At 39.7% G+C, this 6,203-nt stretch overlaps 1 protein-coding gene across 1 annotated transcript in view; it reads left to right on the top strand.

Annotated features, from left to right (window-relative positions):
- The first annotated feature begins 5,395 nt into the window (after nt 1-5,395).
- LOC101847894 (transmembrane protein adipocyte-associated 1 homolog) overlaps nt 5,396-6,203 on the top strand; it is a 15,833-nt gene continuing 15,025 nt past the window's right edge. The window contains exon 1 of the mRNA XM_005105404.3: nt 5,396-5,552. The gene's annotated coding sequence lies outside the window, so the exon portion shown is untranslated. The remainder of the gene's footprint in view (nt 5,553-6,203) is intronic.

Genomic DNA, 6,203 nt, shown 5'->3' with positions numbered 1-6,203 from the left:
AAGAATGCCTCATAAAGGCAGTCGAGCTAGCTAAATATTTTGCTTCACTGCACAGAACACTATAGGGACAATTATTCCTCCCTACCCCCATTTAAAGATAATCAAGTCAGGTAACTATTTATGAAAATAATCTTGATTTGGACAGATTCCTGTATGCCTTCTTCTCGTCAATATGTGTGAACCACCGAAAGCACCTTGCATTTGTACATAGACTTCTGCTTGCATATTTTTGTGCTTGGCATCAACTTTTACATGGGCCTATATACGTTTATACATATGTTATATTTTGCTGTATTCATATGCTACGAACGCATATTAAAATCAGAAAATTGTGATAATTCGCCCTTATAATAAACCTTGACCTGATAATTAATGCCATTTATTTTACAATTTGCTCATCCCCATTCAACACTTCGGATTCATCCCTCTCGACTAGTTAATACTGTTATGCATCATATTTTAAAATGTTTTACTTTAGCAGTTCTCCTTATACAGGCCGTCCTTAAATTATAATGTTCCTAATAACATGTCTCAGGTTTTTCCCCTGTAGGCCTACACTTTCAGAGTTATTTACATTTTTTTTTCTTCTTTCTGTCTCTTTGGAAACTTTATTTAACAATGAGTATGTATTATCAGCATTGAATATGAATAACTCTGTTTGCTTCTTTGAACTGGCAATGTATTGATATCATAAATATTGTACTGTATGCCTGCTGCATTACGGAGTAAGACTTGAGTTGACCCAAGTTGATGGATTATTGCATCTCTGTCTCTTCACTTGATGAACATTTTTGTATTTGTTCTGCTAATTTTCTTTCTTGAAAGCTCGCTGTGATGAAAATAGTATATATATATATTTCACAGATCTTTTTTTTCTACTTTATGCACACTTCATTCAATAAAACACTGTAAAACTGTTATTTTTTTCATAGACTTTTAGATTTTTTTCACTAAAATCTTGAATATTATAATGAAATTTAGTCATGTTGCAAAAGAAAAGGAGGGAGTTTACTCTCTACTTCTGCATTGTTAGAAAGAATAGCAGGAGTGGACCACCATTGCTGCCATGAAACTAGTAATAGAATAACATAGATTTTACACGACGATAAAGAATAGTGATAATAATAATAATAATGATAATGATAGTTATTACATTTATATAGCCCGTAGCCATGCTCTGCAGCATGCTCTATGTGCTTTTTTTTGTTGTAAGTGTTTCACGACATTCGCAACTGCATAAGGTCATATGAGCGCACAGGACACATTAAACATTTTTCAGTTGGTGGGAAATTTAGAATTTTGCCCGGGTGGCATCTCTTTTCGATTTTGGGACCACAAGGGATCTTTAACGTGTGCAGCTTGCACACTAGACCTCCGAGATTTTTCGCCCTTACCCGAGAAGGCTTAAGATCAGAGGTGTGGAAGAAAGACAGCTGGGAGAAGAAGCCAAGGAGTAGCAGTAGAAAGGCTGCAGAAAGAGTCAAGAGACGACAGGAGAGAGCAAAGGGGATTAGGGAGGGGGGCAAAAAGTGGAGAAGAAAGCAGACGATAAGACGACAAAACATAGTTAGAGAGCAGGAAAGGAGGTGAAAGGAGAAATTTTTAGAGAAGAAAATTTTCCGTCGCTGTCTGGATTCGAACCCAGAATGAGAGGCAAACACCATAACCTCTAGACTACGAGAGCCCCCTCTATATGTGCTTTAACAACTATTATTACTCCAGAAGACCCTAGAACACTCGGAAATATTCTCGGTATCCCCAGGAAGCATACAGTGCAAGCTGCAGATTTCACATGCTCAAACACTAACATACAGACAAGATCTTACGCTGTGTATAGCCGGGTACCCATTTCCATGTGAGTGAAGTGAGGAAACTTCATGTAAAGTACCTTTCCCAAGGATACAACATTGGGCCCCTGATGGGATTCGGACCCCCAACCTTACGGTTTCGAGTCTGAGAGCCTACCCACTAGGCCACCGAGACCACTCAACTAACTATATGATATTGTCAGAATCATTCAGCTGGCATTTAAGTAATCTTTTTCAGTTTTGAGAAAATAAGAGCACCCAGCTCAGAACTACAACGTTAGACAACCATTATTTTTCCGTTTTAAACTAAAATGGAAATAACACATTATATGATGCTCCTTAATGAAGGCAAGCGAGGCAGGGGCAGGCCCAGGGTAACCTACTTGGGGAACCTGAACGAATGGGTGGTGGGGAAAGATCAGGGAAACATAGTTTTTTAAAGAGCATCCGAGCAAAGAAATGAATGGAGAACCATAATAATAGCCGATGTCTGTCGCAGATCTGACACTGGATGATGATGATGATGCTCCTTGATGTCTCTATTCAAATGACAGCTGTACAAGTACCTGGAATCACAGAGATTGATATGGGCAATTTTTTTTCTTTATTGTACATGTAGGCCCTATGTGTTTTTAAGCCCCCATCAACACAATTCAGATCACTTAGGAGGCAGGTCTGACACTGCTTGACTGCTTGTCATGGTCAATTCCCGGGCAGAGAGAGATACAAAATCCCAGCAGAAAGACCGAGACAATCAATAAAAATGTCACCCCGTGTGGAGATTAAACTCGGGTCTCCTGTGTGTGACAGTGAAATGCCTAACTGCCACAGACACTGTTTGGGCAATTGTAGAATGATACTGACGATGAATCACATGCGCGGGGACACACACTCACCACACACACACACACACACACACACACACGCTCACACACACACACACACACACACACACACACACACACACAGAGACTTATATATATATATATATATATATATATATATATATATATATATATATATATATATATATATATATATATATATATCGCCTAGCAATATTGTATATATTTTTTACATTTTTAACTTCAGGTGAAATGTGTAAAAAATTTCAAAGTAATTGGTTATCCAGTTTTTGAGTAGCCCGAAGGGTGTTATAAATGTGAAAAAGTGAATATAAGAATGCTACAACATGAAGAGACAGGCAGAGAAAAGAAAATGTGGCAACTGTCTGTATTTCGATTGTAGAAAAAGATAATAAAATTGTTTGGCCACGTATTACGTGTGTCACATAGAATCTAGCCAGCCTCGAGAGCCTTTTTGACACCAAGTACTACTCAGGCTACAAAGGAAGAAGTCGGCCAAACGAAAGATGGATTAGAAGGAGCCAAGGAAACCATGAGAAGATATAACATTTCCACTGAAAGAGCTGACTTGGTCTGCCATATTGAGAAAACTGCACCTCCCCTCCACGCCCAGTGGCAGGCAACTAAGGATGAAAAAGTAAAAGTAAAAAGCAAATAGATACATTGTACATATGCCTATAAAGAGAGAGAGAGAGAGAGAGAGAGAGAGAGAGAGAGAGAGAGAGAGAGAGAGAGAGAGAGAGAGAGAGAGAGAGAGAGAGAAAGGGAGAGAAAGAGAGAGGGAGAGAAAGAGAGAGAGAGGGGGGGGGGGGTATAGAGAGAGGGGAGGGGGTTGAGTTGAGAAGAGAAGCCTACACTTTGCTGACGGCTGACGGATAATGCTGTTCACGTATGAAAAGGGAACTGGTTTGGAGGGAAACCTGGCTTTTAATTATTATTAGCATACGAACAGATATAATGAAAAGGCAATTCACCCCACTACCCCCTCCTTTCTAAAAGAATAGATTAATGTGCTTTCTGTCCGGCCACGCCCCCAAACCACGCCCCTCAAAGGCTACTTTGCTCTGTTGGACAACGAAGTGTCTGTAGTGTGCGTTGTCGCATTTGTGTAATTTGTGTGAACTATTGCACACACTGTAGGGAAGAAAGATGGTTGTTTTAGACAGGTGGACGTCTTTACAGAGTGTCATTATAATTTTGTAAGCCATACGCAAGGGAGAAAATGCAACACGTTTGCCCTGGTGATTATATTAGAGCCTATACGTGGTTGTTAGAGCAGGTTCAGAGTTGCGGACGATTGTCCCCAGAGGACCCTACGCGACTGCCCTATTGTAGTGCTAGCTGCTTAACTGTGAATGGCTATACTATAACATTACTATAATATCGTCGATGTCTGAAACTAACCGTCTATGTGCATGAACATTTTTTTTCAGTAAGTTTTACGGCACTTGCAACACAATAAGGTCATAAATGCCGAAGATTAAATGTATTAAAAGACGCACCAAAAAAAGGGGTGGGGGGGGGGGAGGTAGGCCAAAGGGTCATAATACGCGTTTCATCGGGAATAATAAGAAACCTTGCTTATATAATAAGTAAAGTGGACAAAAATGTACACTTTCGTTTCATTATCTCATTATCTAATTAACCTACCAGAACTGCTCAAAATGCTGTGTAGAGTGGGGTTTTTTTAGTAGGCCTTATTATAATATATTTTAGTAGGCCTTTAAACTGTCACCATTTGCACTGAAATACGTTTGATAACACATAATTTGAGACCCCAGAAAACCCCAACAAAACAACATTGTTTGACTTACTCTTGGCGCATACACGGTTTGGGTTGGACGCCGCCGATACTATGTTATAGGAAATGATGTTGTAGGACTTGCTAGGCTTACTTATTTATTACCTTTGTACTTTTCATACGCGGGGCGCGCATGTGCTGCAACTGCCCCACTGTTGAAACTCTCTTGGTGCTAAGACGAACGATGTATGTGGTTGTATTGCCATATATATATTTCACTGGAAAGTCTATCGTTATCGAGGTCGTATTAGCGATTTTTTAAAACTTACGTTAAAAAAATTTTTGCTTTAGCCTCACTGTTTAAAATGTCCGCATATGCTCCATGTTTGAATTGGTCAACATAAACATATATTCATACTTTTCAGAGCTTTATTCTTTTTCTTTGCGTTACCTTGCTAGATTTCAGGGATAGCCGACGCTGGTTATTCACCAACTGATTTTTAAGCTTTATTTAAAAGCTTAAAAAAACAACAACAACTACGGTAATGTTAAGGTGACGTCCGCGTTAAATTCACTTATCTGCTTCAGTTGTCTGCGGTGACCTTTTTTGGTTTCTGGTGGGTAGGCCACTGTACAGGTCTAACCTAATATAATTGTGTGAGGCCAACGTAACTCGAGAAAAGAAAAAAATCATTCTCCTACAGCCTTTTAAGTCGACAAGAACGAATTAGCCTAAAGTATCATTACTTAACGCCCAACAGATCCCCCCCTCTCTCTCTCTCTCTCTCTCTCTCTCTCTCTCTCTCTCTCTCTCTCTCTGTGTGTGTGTGTGTGTGTGTGCGTGTGTCCCGCTCGTGTGCTTTTAAAAAAATCAATCAGTCAATCAGCCAGCATGATAATATTGTATTTCGTTATTTTGATACATGTATCTTCCATGTTTTAGCCTTTTCACACAATTGATAATGACTCACACGAGTATCACTTCCGGGAAATTTTGATAAACAGTAATAAACACCAGTTTCTCAACAATAGCCTGGATGCTAACCTGTTGTAATTAGAAGCTATAGACCCAACTCGGCGTTCTCATCCAAGACAACGTAATTCTCAGTTGGCCTATGATGTTAAGTGATATTTAAGGTAACGAGTGTTTCAGAAGACAACACTGTCGTAAGCAGATCAAGATTTAAATGACTGTCAGCATCAATGACAATGACGTTGTTTACCTTGCCACAAGTCAAGTTGTCATTGTTGTCTCTTTGGCTTAACCTATTAGTATTAGATTCTACTATTATTAGATATCTATTCTTTACTTATTTAATTTAGCTAGGTCTAGTCTACATCTAGTGGGTGGTTGACTGGTACTCTGGTGTGGTTTGCTCCTTCTTTCATATCAAATTTTTGTCCTTATTTCTCTTGTCTTCCTTCTTTTGTGTTACGAAGTGACTATTCGGACTTGAGTCCGAATATGAAAAAATGTTATTCGGACTCTGATTCTTGTCCAGCATGACATCACTTCCGACATCCTGTGACTCGTGACTCCGGCTTCCTGTCCTGCCTCACTCGTGACTCGCCTCAGGCTGGGTAGAGACCGGGATCACTTCGGGCAAAATGGCGTTAAATTGTGCCGGACGAGTTTTTATCTTATGGTGAATTTGAGGCCGGCCTGAAAAGTTAGAGCGCTTCTAACAAATGTTTATTTGACAAGAGGTCATCAGAAGCAATTAAAGATGGCTCATTAGCGTGTGTCGGGGTCGGATGGACGGTATGCACACGTATGGCTGTGTGTGC

This window comes from Aplysia californica, unplaced genomic scaffold, assembly GCF_000002075.1.
Source record: "Aplysia californica isolate F4 #8 unplaced genomic scaffold, AplCal3.0 scaffold00469, whole genome shotgun sequence".
In the NCBI taxonomy this organism is placed as follows: domain Eukaryota; kingdom Metazoa; phylum Mollusca; class Gastropoda; order Aplysiida; family Aplysiidae; genus Aplysia; species Aplysia californica.
This window is presented reverse-complemented; position numbering and strand designations above follow the sequence as displayed.